Below are 17,601 nucleotides of genomic sequence, written 5' to 3' on the forward strand. Positions count from 1 at the left end.
CCTCCAGGTCTCCTCTTGTCTTCTTCATCTTTCTCCTTGTTGCCATCATCTTAATTTTCATCTTTTTCTCCTTGTCATACAATCATAGCATGTTTTGGGAAGTGATCTCTACAGGTCACCTAGTCCAAAACCCCTGCAGGGACATCTTTAACTAGATCAGGCTGCTCAGAGCCTGTCCAACCTGAGCTGGGATGTTTCCGAGGATGGGCCATCCACAGGCTCTCTGGCCAGTGTTTCAGCACCCTCTTGGTAAAAAAAATCTTCCTTCTATCTAGTCTAAACCTCCCCTCTTTTTAGTTTAAAACCATCACACCTTGTGCTGTCACAACAGGCCCTGCTAAAAGGATTGTCCCCATCTTTCTTGTATGCCCCCTTAAGTACTCAAAGGCCACAATAAGATCTCCCTGGAACCTTCTCTTCTCCAGGCTGAACAACCCTAGCTCTCTAATCCTGTCCTCATGACAGAGATGTTTGATCCCTCCAATCACTTTTGTGGCCTCCTCTGGACCTGCTCCAACAGGTCCATGTCTATCCCGTACTGAGGATATCAGGGCTGGACACAGTACTCCAAGGTGCACTTATTATTATTCCTTTTCTTTATTATTAGTAGTAGTATTAGTAGTAGTAGTAGTAGTAGTAGTGGTGTTATTTTTATTATTGTTATTATCATTATCACCATCATCATCATCATTATAATTATCATTATTGTATTTTTTAAATTATTGGTTTATGTTTTCTTGCTTCTCTTCCAACAGTTGGACTGAATGATCTTGGAACTCTTTTCCAACCAAAACAATTCTATCGTTCTATGATTGTTGTTCATCTTTTTCCCTCGTTTTTCTTCTTTTTCGTCTTCCTCCTGCGCTTCTCCCCCCTCAGCCGCACCCACCTCACGCCCCTGCGCCTCCTCACCTGGCCCCGCCCAATCCGCGGGAGGACACACCCTCCCCTGGGCCGACCCACTACGTGACTCCTCCCCTTGGTCCCGCCCCCCTCTTGCCCCTCCCTTTTCCATTGGCTCTCCTAGTACCATGTGACTCCGCGGACGCGCGCTGTTGGAGCTCGGGGGCGGGGCCCTGCGGGGGCGGGACCAGGGGGCGGACAGCGGGAGCGCGCGCGCGGGCCGGCGGCGGCAGCGGCGGCGGCTGCATGTGCGGGCTCAGGGCGGAGAGCGAGGCTGGGCGGGCGGCGCGGCGCGGAGCCGAGCCGAGCGAAGCGGGGCGGCACGGCCGGAGCCGGCAAGCAGGTCAGTGCTTGGGTCGGGCGTGACGGCATGTGGAGGGAGGCGGCTGTTGGCAGCCGCACATGAGGTTGTCCGCACAACAATGCGGGAGGAGGGGGCCCCGGCTGCTGCAGAGCGCGGGGCGGTCTGCACCCCAAGGAGGCCAGGAACGGGGCGATCGCGGCGGGGAAAAGGAGGAGGGAGGGAGTGGGGCGATCGCAGCGTGCGGGGGAGGCCGCGCACCGGAGCTGCACGCTTCTGGCCCGGCGGGGGTGGGCGGCGTGCGCGGCACCGCGCCGTGCAGTGGCCCCGGAAGCGACAGGGGGCCGTGCGCGGGGTAAGAGCCGCGGTAGCTGCGTGGGAGAACCACTGCACGGTGCAGTAACCTCGGAGGCGACGGGGGGCAATTCGTGAGCGGGATGCTCGGTAAGTAACGCCAGTAGCTGTGTAGGGAGCCGGTGCCTGGTGCAGTAACGCTGGTAGCTCTGTGGGGATCCTCGGTAGCAGTACCGAGGGTGGGAGTTTCGTTCAGTCTTACACCGTGCACTGGTAGAAGCAGTGGGGCTCAATCTGGACACTGAACAGTGCAGCTATGCTGGCGTCAGGAGAGGAGGGTCATGCACGGTGCTGCACCGTGCAGTAGTGGCGAGGTCATGGCGATGCTGCAGTCACCCGCCCTGTCAGGAGGGCTCTACACCCCACCGGGGTAGCCCTGAGCATCAGAGCACCCCGACAGACATTGTACGTGCTGTGTGTGATACAGGGTGCAAATCAGCAGGCAAGAACACTTGGGCTCCAAGGGGCTTCATCACCCTTGCTTGGTATCGCAGGAGCCAAGGAGGGAAGCCCATGCTCCATGCTGTGGACGTTTCCCACCTCTTTGCAAGAAAACGGGGTCAAACGTATGGGGCTCCACTCACTGCATCAGCAGTTGCAGCAGTGGTGGCCTTTCCTGGGCCATATTTGAGCATGTTTCTATCAGGTGCAGAAGCCTATTGGGGGCTTTGTGAGGCTGTGGGCCTCACTGCACAAGCAGCCAGGTTGCATAGCAGGAGGACATGCCATGCAATGCCTTTCTCTGCCGCCGGTGAGGTGGATTTTGCATGCGACTGGAATTACTAATCCAAGCAATTAACTGGAATCTGGCAAGTTTGTCCTGCCAGTTTCCAGTTAATTTGGTTACTGCTTCATCTTTCTGCTCAAAGGAGCTGAAACGTAAACAGGGTGACATAAAAGTCTGGAGCTGATGGGTTGGTTTTATGCATCCTTTTTGCTAAAAGGATCAACAAGAAAATTGAGCCTTGATGAAGTTGTGTATTTGACAGCAGTGGAAAAAGAGCAGCATGGATAAATGGGCCTGGTGACTTGTTTGTGTACTAACCAACATGAATCTCCTTACCCTTTTGTGAGCTGGATTTGAATTCCACCATCACGATGATTACTAACTTTTTCATGCTCCTTATAGCATATGTTAAAAATTATGCAGGTGGATTTAAAGCTTTGCACACCCACAAATATTCTGCACCAATATTTGTATACATCCTGGAACTTCACAGCTGCTTGTTACTAGGCTTCAGAGTTAACCACCCAGGTGCTGGCTAGCAGGGGTTGTTGCAGCACAATCCCCAATGCAATCATCTCTTGGGTCCATCAGATGCTAGTAGGGGCCACCACATTTGGCACATAGTCAAGTGAAGGAAGACTTTTAAGTGCTCCAACCTGAAATTAATTTCTTTGGGAAAACCATACTTCTGGTAACTTTCAGAAGGCTGGAAATAGTCACATTACCAGAGCCCCAGAAGCCTTTGCCCCTTTGGCAATGCTGAAGGAGAGGGCTCCTAGCAGAAGCAAAAAGCTTTCGTTATGGCTATTGCAGTTTTATTTCCAAATGTGTCTTTATAGCTCACAAATCATTTGCCTGCTTCCAGTCAAGGCAGTCCCTGTTGAGAAGCATCTTCTGGGATCGGTCTCCTGAGTGCCTTTCTTTGATTTGATGGCAGAAGTGCCCATAGAAACATCAAATAAACCCTGTCATTTAGGCATGTTTCCAGCTTAATCATCCCCTGCAAGCAATGGAAATCAGTGGCTTGAAATCCAACAGCACTTGATGTTAAAATAGCAAACAGTAAACATTGGGTCCTATCAATAACTTTAATTATGGTTTGGGTTTTGTCTTAAATAGGCAGACATTACCATAAGGAAATAAAAGTTTAGTATCCAGACATCCTCAGCGGGGTGGTAGAATCTTTGGACATGGCGTAACATGCTTTTATAGCTTACATTAAAATGAAACAAGGGTTTAGCAGCATAGCGTGCTGAGTAAGGAAATGGCAAACTTTTGGGTCAAGCCTATGTGGCTTCTGGGCATCGTGTGCCACAGCTTGGTGGTGAACAGCATTCCCGGGCTGCTTCGGATAAGGAGAGCAGTTTTACCGCTCTGGAGCCGAACCCCAATAGGGTTTTTCAACCATAAAGTGAATTGCAGAGGAGGCTTTGTGTGTGCCACTGGTAGCCAAACCAAAAACAAAAATAAACACCCACAAAAGGTTTTTTTTTTCAGTCATTGACAGAAAAGGAAAGAGCTGGTCCAGGGGCGGGTGTGAAGTCCTGTGTTTGCTACACTGCAAACCTGGAAAATGTGGATCACGGCACATGGCAGGGGGCATGCTCAGCACCCACACACATTTTGCATCTTTTCTGTTTTCCCCACTCTGATTTTATCTGAAATTAAGGGAGGGAAGTGGCACACATCAGTCCATTAAACGTACATTTTTGCCAAGTTACACCACTTTGTGAACACGAGACAGGATTCCTGTGGCAAGGAGCCCTTAAAATTTCAACAGCTCTACCTATAAATATAGTTGCCCTGAAAGGCAATCTGGCTTTTAAAAAAAAACCCCAAGTTCTTTTTTTAGTCCCACTGTATCTGCCTGACTTTAGTGCAATGCAATGCATCTTCAGCTGGATGTTGAAGGTGAGGAACCATGGAGCATTAAGTCTCTTAATTACTCTTCCTAATTTATGTGAGGAGTGGATGCAGCAGAGAGGAAGAAAAAAAAAAGTTTTCATTGTCCCAAAGGTTTTATGGGGTGGAATGGTGAGGCTGACTGTGAAGCCATGTGGCTTTTGCAGAGGAACCTTGCTTGGTCACAATGGGTCCCTGGGAGCTGATGCAGGATGGGGTGATGCAGGATGGGACTGGAAGGAGCCTGAAGCATCCTTTGGGCACAAAGTAACATCCTGGGTGAAAATTAAAGAAAGAAAAAAAATTCAAAAGCCAGCTGCCACCTCACTCTGGAGGTGTCTGGGCTCAACCTGGCTGCTCTCTGATGCAACCATGGCTGCCTGGGGAGACGGGGACTGGTTTCAGGCATGCCCAGGGTTGCCCAGGGACAGGCTGGCCCCAGGAGCAGGTACAGTATGTTCTCCTGGGAACTCCTTCATGCCAGTGGGACCCTCCACTCACTCTATGTGATGGAACAGGGTTATGGCCACTGTGCACATCCTGGTGAAGACCCTGGTGCCTGCTGGGTGGCTTTGCAGCGTAGCAATCCTCTTCTGCACTTGCATGGCAGGAATCCAGCTTTGTGGCTGGAGCAGCTTCGGCACAAAGCTCTCGGTCACCTTGCAATGCAAAAACCTGCTGAAAGGTTTTCATATGGGGCTGGAAAGCGGGTGAGAGTGGGGCGGGAGATCTTGACGCAACAAATCGCTGCGTGTGCAGTTCAGCGAAGTGCTGAGCCTGGGCTGCGCGGGAGCTGCAGACAGGCTCCTCACGTGACTGTCTGAATTTCAGATGATTGCTGGACCACTTTGCCAACAGCTTCTTGCAGCTCATCAGATGCAATATCACTTCTTTTTCCCCTCCCCCCCCCCCCCCCCCCCCCCCTTTTATTCCCCACCCTGCCTGATTTCCAAGCAGAAGCAGGAGGGATGAATACCACACAGAGGGTGGCTGCAGCTGTGCGGGGTCTGAATCCAAATGGTTTCCTGGAAGGCAAGGGTTTTTTGTTCAGCTTTTTTTTTCAATCTTAGAAGTATTTTTACTGCAAGTCTCATATCTAGGCTGTTGGATGTCAGGTTTAGTTTCCCATGACATTAAGTGATTAGAGGAGGGGGGGCTGGGAAAAGGAGGAGCTGGATGTGTTTTTCTGTGAAGATCTCTCTGCAGTGGTATCATTGCTAATCGATGGCAAATGTTCCCTCATTTCTGCAATAGTTCTCGGAGATCTCCTCTTTTACGTCACGACAGTTAATAAGATGTTTAACTTGAGAGCTGAGGGCGATGTGGTGCGTTTCCATGTTGCAAGGGATGGGGAGGGGGGTGATGACTTCCCACACAGACTTGTGCAGGGGAAGATTTTATCAATATAGCCTCTCAGCCTGGGAAGAATAGCTGGGTTTGGAGTCAAACCCTTGCCTTTCACCTTTAATGAACCTTACCTGGCTGCATCTAGTAGTTTTATTTCATGATGACATTGATTATTTTTCCTTTCATTGTGGATTGTAGTTTTGCTTGTAAATACAGCTTTCATTTGCTTCCAGCTGATTTAGTCTGGCAAAGTTAATGTTGGGGGGAAATCTCAACCCACCACAGGAGAAAAGCAACTCAGTCCTCTCTATCTGTTACATTGCTGGACTCAAGGGTTCACATCTTGATGTTTTTAAGCAGACTGCACCTTTTTTTTTTTCTATCCTTTTGTTTTTTTTCTTTTTTTGGTCCTTTGAAGCACTGCATGAGACTGCCTGGTGGGTTTTTTAGGGTGATACTGGGGTGACAATGGAAGTGAGGTGCCTGCAGAGACAGAGCCCTCTCCAAGTGGGTTGCTGACTGTGTTTTGAGTCCTATGTGTGTCACCAGTTGATGTTGGAGTTAATAAAGCGTTGCCACTATATGCGTCTTGACCAGAAATAGCATCCCTCCCTGCCATGGTTTGCAAGGCCAGCTTTTTGAGGGCAGGCAAGTTGGTCAATAAATACTCAGGAGTGGCACCCCTGGGAGGTTTGCACCAAAATGGAAATGCCTGTGTCCTTCAGCCCTTCCTTCTTGCCAAGTTGTTTTCTTCTCCCCTTCTTTTTCTAACCTACCACTCAAATCCTGTTTTTTGCTGTGTTGTTCCACAAATGTCTTTCAAGCATGACAGCAGAGAGAGGAAAGCCGGTGTGGGGCCACAGGTGCTGTGACATGGGGGGCTGATGCCTATCAGCCCAACCCTTGCCAGTGGCTCTGGGGGCCCTCTTTGCTCCAGGTGACTTGGCAGCAGCTGGCTGGCTGTGCAGCACAGGTGGGTACACATCCAGCAACGGCTGGGCATGGGGCTACTTCTACCTGCTGCCACCTGCCTGTGCCCCTTCCAGGTCTACTGCCTCATCTCTGTGGTTTGAGTCAGCCCAGCCAGGGTCACCAAGATGTCCCTGTGTAAGTGTGGAGCTAAGAAGGACTTCATAAACCTCTCGGGGCAACAAAGTGGGCAGGGGGGCACAGAAGCTTTGCAAGAGGAACTCGCAAAACTCCCATGCTCCAGTAGCTCCACTAGTAGCGTCTTTCAGTCTTTAAGCAGGACTAGTCCTGCCAGTGCTCAGCTATGGAAATACAGCATTCCATTGATGATTTTGCTCTGTAACCTATTTCTTCCTTTTTTCTTAAGAACAAAATGTTTCTTAAAAAGCGATGTGCCACCAACAAGTCAAGATGTTGGCTTGGTTTTTTGGAGGGTCACAGCCTCCAACTCTGCTATTGCTCCAGTTAAGGCTGGGTGCAATTTTCAACCCTCGTGGGAACTGGGTCTTAGATAACCCTTCCACATCCTCGCCAAGCAAGCTCACACCCTCATTGCTGGTTACAGGAGTTAATTTTTCTTGCTTCTGCCATTCACAGCAGCCTCCTCCGTGCTGCTCCTGCAACGTAGGGTGAGGGAAAATTCAGGTACAAGGCTGGGCAGTGCCAGCTCAACACATGTTCCCAAGCTGGGCGACCACCCGGGGTCCCCTTCATGTGAATGGGGTCAGCAGCTGGGAAATTGCAGAGCAAAGTGCCTCCCTGGTAATTCCCAGCTGCCGTTAAAGCGGCTTTAAAATAAATTCCTTCAAAGAGCAATTCCAAGTATTTGCGGGTTTGAACTTTTCCAGAGAAAGGTTTGGGATCAGCTGGCTTCTGCTCTGCACCCTGGCATGCTGGGGAAAGGCACCAGGGGAATTGTCCTGAGTATCCCAACCTCTAGACAATCTCTTTTTTTAATGTATTGATTGTGTTTATTTTACTAGCTGAGTGTGCAATAAGATAGTCAGAAGTGAAGCGCTGCTGGAAGCTTGCATTAAGCTGGGAAGATGGGTTGCTGAGCAGTATCCTGGGCTGCAGGCAGTGCCCAGGCTCGGTGACCCTCACCATGCCATCATACCTGGCTGCCAGCACTCACCCAGGGGTGCAGCCCAGCTGGGTGCCCCTCGCCGTGCATTCCTCGGCCAGCTCTGCTTGGTAACATGGGCACAACAGAAAACAAACTTTGCAGCGAGCCTTGCTCTCCCAGAGCCCCTGAAGCTTGCTTTACAAAAAAAACCCAAAAAAAGTACTCTGGAGCAATGTGGTCTTTTTTTTTTTTTTCTCATGCTTATGAAAATTCTCATACCACACCAGTAACCTCCACTGCCCCCAGTTCATTATTTTTTAAGGTGGCTTTAGGGGGGCATTTAAGGGAAGGCTTGTCACACCCTCTGTGTCACCTCCTCTCCTACACCCCTTTTTTGGCAAATTGCAGCTTTGTGCTTGCTTGTGTTGCAGGCAGAAAAACAGGGGGGTTGGTCAAGAAACAGGAAAATACATCTCATCCTTGTTTTCACACCCTGAAAGACTCTGCTGTCCCTACCCTGATACTCCCCAGGGTGATACATCCCAAGGGATGCAACCTGCTGGTCACAAGGATGTCCCTACGAGGCTGGGTACCTCTAGCTGAGGACTGCCAAGTGTTTTTTCCTGCAGGGACAGTGCTGAGCTTCTGCCAGAGTCCCCATTCTGGGGCCCTGCCACCAGTGCAAGCACAGCCAGGCTGAATTCAGGCTGGTGGTTAAACCCATGATCTGGGTCACCTCCTATCCCTCTCAGTACCCCTAGTCATAGCAGTGCTGACAGCAGAGACGTATCAGGGCCTCTGTGTGTACATTCAAAGGGCTTGAGGATGAACTGAGCCAATTTGGGATAGAACCACCCTATATATCCCACTGCTGTGAGGATTTCCTCCCTGCACACCCTTCATTGCCGTGGGTTGGCCAGAGTTTTGTTCATGGGCTGTCCTTTGATTTGGTGGCTTTTAATTAACTTTCTGTCACATATGTAATTTTTTTAATGATTTCTGTGTGGATGTAGGGGAGCTGTCTGCTGAAGAAGGAGAAAACATAACTTAGTCCCTAAGGACAGGCAGGGAAACCTGCAAATTGCACAGGGACATTTGCAGTGGATGGGACAGCAGTGGGTTCAGTCCCAGCCCAAAGCTGCATGCACTGGACCACACACTTAGTTCTCTCTCTTCTTTTTTTTTTAACCTCCAAAACTAATCCCCCCCAGCCCCTTAGGCTTTTTTGTTGTTGTTGTTGCTCCTCTCTGAATTCCTTCTAATTTGCAGGCTTGCTGCCAGCATCCAACGCGCTATAAAAAGGGGACTTGTTCTTCAAGCTTCCCTCCAGTACACAACATTTGCACAAATAGCAACATGCTCGACAAGTAGGTCTGATTCCCCCTGCTGTTGCTGAAATGCTTGTAGGGTGCTTGGGGAGTAGAATTGCTGTCTTAAGACAAGCCAAGTTGAATTTCAGAGGGCAACTGAGCCCAAATCCCGGCCGATATTTAAGCTCCCATCAGCCAGAAGAATGGAGCCCTTCCTTTTTTGTGTTTCTCCCTGTGCAGCTTCCCTGTGTCCAAGAGCAGGCGGATGTGGTTTGCATCCCTCCATACCCCACCAGCACAGGTATCCTGCCGGGCAGGATGCAGGCTGCAGCAGAAGACATCCCACCAAAGCCAGCCCCAGGGCCACCAGTCATTTTTGGCTGGTCTGGAGACTGTTCCCCCCCTGCTGCTACAGGCAGCAGTGATGCAAACCCCCTGCCAGCTTCCTTCTTAAAACTAATGAGCCGTTTGACCCTGGCAAGTCCTCCGGGAAAGCCGCTGCCGGAGTCTTGCTGCTCGCATGGATACAAACTGCTCTCATTTCCAGCTTAAATTTATTTGTGGATGACTTGTACCCATTTGGCCTTGTTCTTGTACCCACCCTGGCTTTTAGCTCAAATGATTCTTTTCCCTGCTCTGGTATTTATCTTCTGGCAGGCTGTGCTGAGTGCCGTGTGTCTGCCAACCTAAATAACCCCACTGCTCCTGCTTGAGGAGGGATGGAGGGGAGCATGACAACAAGGTTTCCCCATCCCTGTGGTGGAGACAGCCCCAGCAATTCACAACTGCAGGTCATGCTCCTATTGACTGAAGAAAATCCACCGTGCCACCTCTCAACATCCTCACCAAGGATGATACCTGCAGGATACCTTAACCGCCCTTTCTGATTCCAAGCCATCATCGAACTGCATTAGAATGCTTATCTTCTGCAAGGCAAAAGCCATTTTTGTGGAGGTTGAGGGTTTTTTTTCATAATGCTGCCTTTAGTAACACCCTTCCCTCTTCTTCTGGTTGGCAACCTTGGGTAAGCATGACCACTCATGCTCCCAGCTGTGCTAATCTTCTGATAATCTCTGCCCTGGTCTGAAGCAGAAGTTTCCTGTGCATGGCTGTGCCAGGCACTTTGCTTAGAGGCTGAAGTGGATTTACAGCACTTAGGTTCATCATAGCAAAATATGCATATGCCTTCTTAGCAGTGTTCACTCTCTCTGTATGCTGAACCCTCTGGGATGCATTTTAATCAAACCCTACCAAGGGAATTTAAGGCATGATGCATGAGCACAGGTGGGACATGGTTTAGTGGTCATGGTAGTGTTGGGTTAACAGTTGGATCCAATGATCTTAGAGGTCTTTTCCAACTTTAATGGTTCTGTGAGACCTTGCAACCTCTGTGCTCAGGGTGGTGTGTGGGAGCCTCTTTGGGTTTAGGAAGAGCTGTGAGGGGTTTGCCTTATCATAGGGTAATTTCTCTCCTTGACGTCTTGTTTTGCCCACTTCTACTTTTCCCTGCCACGTCTTTGTTTGCATGTTGATGCCTTTTTGTTCTGTCTTTGGAAGCTCTGTGCTTATTCCTAGTGATGCTGAGATGCTGGCTTGCCCATCCCGGTTTGGACCCCTGCCTTCTTGGCAGGCAGAGCTCAGCTGGTACCTTTGATGGAAAGAAAGATGCTCCAGCCCCCTATTTCCTCCAAGTTTTCTTTTAGATAAGAATCAATTTTTGTTTATCTTTTTTTTCATCCTGTCTAATCTAAACAGAAGTAGCATGTGTCCATTTCAGGCAGAATTTTATATTCCCCTGCAGTCTCCCTCTATCATGCCGCGCCCTCATTAAACAACATGGAAATTGGCATCCTAGAGGAGCTGGGCTCTGCAGTTATTAGCAGGATTATTCTCATCTCCCACAGTTTCCAGCAAAGCTGCTCAGCTAGTGTAACACAATTCCTCCTAATGGTCGTCTCTGCTGTCGGGGAGAGCGATGCTAATCCATCACTGAGGATCAGCCGCACATTCCTCGAGGAAACCAGCAGACCCCGTTGCATCTTGCCACATTTTGACCCTGAGCTCCTCTTCTTCAGCCACGGTTGGTTGGTACCTGACAGCAGGCATTAACTTCCCACCCCAAGACTTTTCCAAGCAGCCCGTGGACCCCTTCACTGCTGCAGCTCCAGTGCAGGAGTGCATCACACTGCACCTGTCAGTGGTATCACATTGTGTTTCCTCACCTCCTAAATCAGCACTGACAGCTTCCAGCACTTAATGCTGGGTGCAGCTGAGCATTGTCTCCCTACAGTTGATCTTCCTCATTCCTCTCTCCTAATTTGTTTGATTTCTCACTGTATTTAAAGCCAGAGTTGGTCAGCGTGTGTTTTGCAACCTTCTGCTCCTGTTACTCATTTCTTAGAAATGAAGGGGAAGGAACCACAAGCAATAAAGAGCCCAAGGTTTGAGGACTGGCTGTTTATTTGTCAAAGCTAGAAATACAGTGATGGAGACAACAAGAGGAAATCCTCAGTGCAAATGTACCTCAATTAAATTCAAGCTTGCCATAGCAGCTGGAGGAGGAAGGCATGTCCTCCTGATGCAGTTTTAGATGGAGGTGTTACCACTGCCATTGCAGCAAATAACATCTTAGGTTTGCCTTTTGCACATCATTTTTGCACCCTCCACAGCAGCTTTCCTGAATCATAGAATGGTTTGGTTTGGAAGAGACCTTTAAAGGTCATCTAGTCCAATGCCCCTGCAGCAAGCAGGTACATATTCAACTACATCAGGTTGCTCATAGCCCTCTCCAACCTGGCCTTGAATATTTCCACCAATGGAGCATCTGCCAATTCTCTGGGCAACCTGTGTTGTTGTTTTACCACCCTCATTGTAAAAAAATTCCTTCAATAACTAATCTAAATCTGCCCTCTTTTAGTTTAAAATTGTTACCCCTCATCCTGTCACAACAGGTCTTGCTAAAAGGCTGTTTTTGTAAGGCTGTAATTGTAAGGACTGAAGTCTGCAATAAGATGCCCCTGGAGCCTTCTCCAGGCTGAAGAAGTCCAACTCTCTCAGCTTCCCTCCATAGGAGAGGTGTTCCAGCTCTCTGATCATTTTGTGACCTCCTCTGGATCAGCTCCATGTTCTTGTGTAGTAGACTCCAGAGCTGGACACAGTACTTTAGGGGAGGTCTCACCAGAGTGGAGTTCAAGGGGAGAATCACCTCCTTTGGCCATGCCCAGATGATGCTGGGGGAGCAGTGTTACCCATTGTGGTGGCACTTCAGTATGCCTTAAGGTAGGATTGCACAGGGCTGGTGGCAAGTGCAGCCATAGCTGTAAACTAGCCCCCTGGTTGCAAGTGCTGGTGAGGAGGCTGAGGCTGACCCTTAACTGTTGGGGGCAGCAGATAAGGAGCAGCAGGGTAGCTCAGATGCCAAAGCCGAAGATTCCCAAATAGAACAAAAATAGGTGTCTGGATCATTCAAGAGGACTTGTGGAATGCTTAATGTCTCCTCTCCCTCATAAGCAGCAATTAGCAGATGAAAGGGGATCTCTTTGACCAGGCATTTTGGAACATCTGTTTCGAATTTCGCACATTTGCTGGGAGAAGCAGGGAAGGCTACTTGGTGGGTTGATGGCTTGGCAAGGCAGAGAGTGTCCTTCAGGGGATGTGGCTGCTGCTTACAAAATGTGTTTTGGCACCGGGAGCCATTTCCACGTCTCCTTCTCAGACTGTGTCGTCAATAACTTTCCAAAGTGCTAACACAGGGACAAGAAGGATTTCTGCTCACAGGAGGGTGAGGGACCATCTCTACATGGAGTGGTGAATGACAGGGCATGCACATGGTTTTCTTTTCCTGTTTCAACCCCTCCTCACTGCAGCAGAGGTATTTGCATGTAATTACCACCGGCTTTAGTCCAGCCAGACCAAAGTGTCTTTCTGGCAAACACAAATACAATAGAAGCCAAAGGTTATTGCATACCCTAAATAGAACCATGACAGCCCTGTGGGGCTTCACCCAAGCCCAAGCCACAACACATCAGGACTAATATGGTTCAGTCTTCCTAAGCCTGGAAGACTTGGTTTGATGGCAGTGACCCATGACTTCATGATTTTTTTTTCCTTTGTTCCCTCCTGCAAAGCCACCACAGCACCTGACAGGAGCAGCGCATCTGTCTGTTGTTAGTGAGCCCACCATGAGGTGCACTTGGTTCAGGGTTTTCCTGCTAAAATTATTAGTGACTTTAATCGAAACCAGAGGCAGGCAAAGGATGTCACGTAGACATGCACCACCAGGAAGCATTCACGCCTTAGCCCAGCATGTGGCTGTGACCACCATCCTTCTGAACTGCTGCCGGATGCAACCTGATGTCCTGTCCATCTGTGGGGTGGACAGAGATTTCAGGCGTCATGGAAGGGCCTGCTTGGCCTGAAGAAGCCACCCAGGAACCAATGCATCTCACCAGGCTTTTCTTCCAGCTGCTGCTCTGAACTGGGATTTACTCTGAAACTCAGAGGATTTAACTTTCTATCCCTAAGCAAATACAGCCTGACATGTTGCAAATGCATGACCTCACCCACATCTCAGGAAGAGGTACTATCACATCGCACTGAACATGTTGTATCCTTTGCTTCAACCTGAGAAGCTCTGTCCAAGTCCACCCTGCTGCAGGAGCAGGCCAGGCCAGGGAGGAGGTACGTGGTGAAAAGTTCTTTCTCACCATGTAGTGTAACTTACCAGTGTCTTAGCCTTTGGAGATATGTGGTGGATACTAGTCCTGCTGCCATGCAAGGCTGCTCTGCTCACTGGCATCCCCACAGAGCTGCCAGTGGGGAGAAATTTGGTTTCACAACTCATCTTTCCAGGCTCTCACAAGGTTACTGGAGGGAATGGAATGTGCTGTAGAAAATATCCCAACTGCTATTAAAATGCATGGGTTTCTTTACCCCTTTCCAGGATGACCATTCCTCCACCGCACCAGACACCCTCCTCTGACTGGCAGCACCCGCTGGAGCTAGCTCTGTGTTACGTCCACTTGTCACCCAGGGGTGCCTTTGCCCTCCTGTCCTCCCCTTCATGTGCAAATAATTGCAATCATGATAAGCAGGCTCTTCTATGAAGAAACTCTTGGCTTTTCCCTTGTGGTGCTCCTGGGGCAGAGCTCAGTCACTTTATATCTGGACAATAAATCTCCAGGCTCTCCAGGACACACCCTCCGTGCAAGGCAGTAATGCTTTATAAATAATGGGCCTGCCAGATGCTTGTTCTGTCTGGGTGTAGAATGCGCCAGCCAGTTGCAGCATCTGAAAATCTTTTGCCAGGAGAGCCCAGGCAGCATGGGAGTCTCGGCTGAATCCCTTTTGGAAACACTTTCAAATCACAGGAAGGTTTCTTGGCTACCCAAAGTGAGAACATCTGTGAGCTGTGGCAGCCCACAGTCCCAGTGTGAAAGATGCATCCCACATATCTCAGGAGGAAGGCAGAAAAGTCTTCCTCCTTGGTCATTGTTGTCAAGGCCTGGAACAGGCTGCCCAGGGCAGTGGTGGAGTCCCCCCACCTTGAGGGGGTTTAGTGCTGACCTGGCATGTTGGGTTAACAGTTTGATTCAGTGATCTTAAAGGTCTTTTCTAGCCTAAAGATTCTGTGATTATGTGAAATCCTTGCCAGGGAAAGGCTAAGGTAGTCCATTTTATTGACCTCATTCTTTGCATCTGCTGTTTAATCAAAATGCTGGGAGCATCAGATGATGAGGTATGATTGTGGGCACTGGAAGGCACTGGGGAAACTTGAATTAGTTTCATGTTGGGTCATCTTGTCTTGGGTGATGGGACATGGAAAAGGCTGAAAGTGAGGATAACTTTCTCTGATGTACTTTCTCTGCTGGGTGTTCTTTTGGAGCTCCACAAACCCGTCCCCTTCTGCCTCCAGCGACAAGAGCACCTGCAAGTTTTCTGCAGAAGATCTTGTTGCATCTGAGGGTGATGTCTGGCCTGTTGCCCTCACCCTGATTTCTCTCCTGGGCTAATTGCAAGCCTCTTGAACTCTCTCAGGCAGCTTTGGCAGGTGTTTTACTTTTCCGGCTGCAGCGCTGAGGAGCCTAGGCCATAAAGTCCTTCCCCAGTTATTAGAAAGTGGTTATGCTCCTTGTGTGTCTTTTCATTACCGGAAGCTGCTAAGTGGATGGGCCCTAGACAAATAAACTTCACAAGGACGAGGAGTCAAAATACCCCTGGGCTTGTTTGGTGGAAAAAAGTTAACCAGCGTGAAGTCTGTGGATTTCTGTTATCCAACTTTGTTGATAAAATATGGTATTATTAATCAGAGTGGCAGGCAAACTGCCTCGAGCTATTTAGAAGGAACTTTCTATCACAAGGGCTAAGATAACTCCTGGGAGTTCTGGCTGAGATGCACACAGTGTCTTGACCATGGCTCTGGTTTGGGGATTTGTTGCTGTGGATGTGGTGTGTAGGGATCTCAGTCTCCCAAAGTAGCCACAGGAGCATGGGGATTCACAGCAGTGGAGCTGCAGCAAAGGAGGAGCCCACTAGGAAGCCAAGTACCATGTGACTACTTCAGGGCAAGCTGAAATGGTTTCTTTTGATCTAGTTGAAAACATCCCTGCTCATTGCAGCAAGATTGTACTGGGTGACCTTTAAAGGTCTCATCCAACCCAAACCATTCTATAATCCTGTGATGACTATAATGAGACTCCTGGGTCCCTAAATTCAGGTTTCTGCTATCAAGCTGAATCCTACCAATAATATCATTGCCATGACAGGAGCAGCAGCTTCACTGTGAAGGTGAAGTTCAGAAATGTGACCTCTGCTGTTCCCAGCCATGTCCTAAATCCCATCAGTTGCTGACCACTGCATTGGTGTGGGAGACATTCAGTCACCTTGCTGTTCCTCCAGCCCAGCAGCTTATTTTAGACTGTGGCAGGGTAGCAGTTGGTACGTGCCCCTGGGTGTCATCACAGCATTTCATCCAGAGAAGAGCTGCTGTTGTGGCAGCTGAGCCCAGCAAGCTCCAGAGATGGCTGGCAGGTTGGTTCATAGCATCTCAGAGCAATGCATGATGAACAGCTTGCTTACCTCAGCCTGAAAATGAGCAGAAAACCCTCACTGGCCCAAACAGAAGCTATGGAATCCTTCTCGACAGCATGACAACAAAAACACTCATCTTTAACAGGTCCAGTGTTGGGAGGCTCTTGCCTGATGAACCCATAGCAAAGCCCATCACCTTGCAGGAAGAGTTTGTCTTGAGCTGCATGGGTTCCTGCACTAAGCATGCTGGAAAGCACCTTTGATGCATGCCAGGGTGGTAGAAATTTGGCTGCTGGCAAAGCAGTGTGCCAGTGCATGTCCCACCATGCTTTGAGGAGGTGGGTAGCATCTCATGGAGGCAGGAAAAGGGCCTCTGCCATTTCCTCAGTTTCCCTAGAAAGCTGACAATCACCTCTGAGGTGAAGTCAGCTACATTCATGTGTGGGCAAACAGTGCTCCTCGAGGACTGCCAGGTCCCTGTAGCCTTACAGCTGAAGCCCGCTCTCCTGGGATGTTCAGGCTTGCCTAATTTGAGTTGTACCATGTGAAGATGGCCTTGGAGAGGCAATGGAAACAAGATCCATATGCCTGTTCCTCTTGCACAGAGTCTCAGCAGGGTCTTGCCCAGGGTGAAGTGGCCTCAGGGGTGGAGCAGTCCATTGGGCAGCAGTTTGGAGCGGCGTGACCCTTCTCTGCAGAGCGAGCATGGCAAGTGGCCCACATTTCACAAGTGGGGTTTTCCCATCAGGCTCTCCAGCTGCTATAAATAACAGGAAATGTTTTGTCATTTTCTGCTCTGGAGAAGGTCAGGAGCAGGATTCTGTGGTCTTTGGAGCTTTAATGAGATTGGAGAATTATGCAGTATACCCAGAAGTCCCCCAGGGCAGATTGCCTGGGGCCATTTGGCTCCTTGGATGGAGAAGTCTTGAATGCCAGCCTTTGACAAAGTTCCCTTAGCCACCCTTTATGTGGTGTCAGGTCCTGCTAAATCCTTCATGTATTCTTCATCTCCCAGGCCGGATTGCTGCAGAACCTTCTTGTAAGAGGTTTGAACAGTTCTCTTACTTGCAGTAGGAAAAGATTCTACCATGGCTTTCAGAACAGACACAGGGAAACTAGCCACTGGTCTCATGAGCTTGTTAGGAGCTCATCTTGCAGCTTCCCTAACCCATCAGCACTTAGTATTCCACTCATGGCGGGCAAATGCCTTAAAATTTTCTTTTTGCCTCTTCCATCAATGAAGCTGGTCCTTTCTGAATCTCTTCTGGGGCTAACAGACCAACTGTTTGACTCCTGGGTGGTTGGTTTTTGATGGCCCAACTATTTACCAGTGTGTTCCTGCCACAGAGGAGCAATGAGTGCCCAGCAATTGCAGAAGACTTCAAATAGCCCTCAGTGCAAACTTATTTTCTAGCTTTTATTCAATTGAGAGTATTCTCCTTGCAGTATCCTCCTGTCCCAATGCTCAGCACTACCCATGCAGTGCTCTGTCATCTCCATTCCTGGAGTGTGCTCCTTGTGCCTCTCTCCTTCTGCTGGTATCATCCCAAGGCTCTGGTTCTTCAAGGTTACTGTGATCCATCCTCATATCTAGGACTTTGATTAGTAGCATGGTGCCAAGGGGTGGTTGGATAGGTCCTAAAATGTAAGAATAGTCTCAGTAAGATCAGATTAAAATAAAATATTTCCAGTG

The 17,601-nt window shown here is 49.2% G+C and overlaps 1 protein-coding gene across 2 annotated transcripts in view; it reads left to right on the forward strand.

Moving 5' to 3' along the window:
• Nucleotides 1-1,137: 1,137 nt before the first annotated feature.
• The window catches only part of PTP4A3 (protein tyrosine phosphatase 4A3), a 45,439-nt gene continuing 28,975 nt past the window's right edge, over nt 1,138-17,601 (forward strand). The window contains exon 1 of one of the 2 annotated variants that reach the window (XM_068155442.1): nt 1,138-1,246. The gene's annotated coding sequence lies outside the window, so the exon portion shown is untranslated. Of the gene's footprint in view, nt 1,247-1,527; nt 1,649-17,601 lie in introns of those variants that run through there. The other variant, XM_068155444.1, reaches the window with a different exon arrangement.

This window comes from Melanerpes formicivorus, unplaced genomic scaffold (assembly GCF_026170545.1).
Source record: "Melanerpes formicivorus ecotype bairdi unplaced genomic scaffold, bMelFor1.0.p_v2 SCAF_32, whole genome shotgun sequence".
Taxonomy (NCBI): Eukaryota; Metazoa; Chordata; class Aves; order Piciformes; family Picidae; genus Melanerpes; species Melanerpes formicivorus.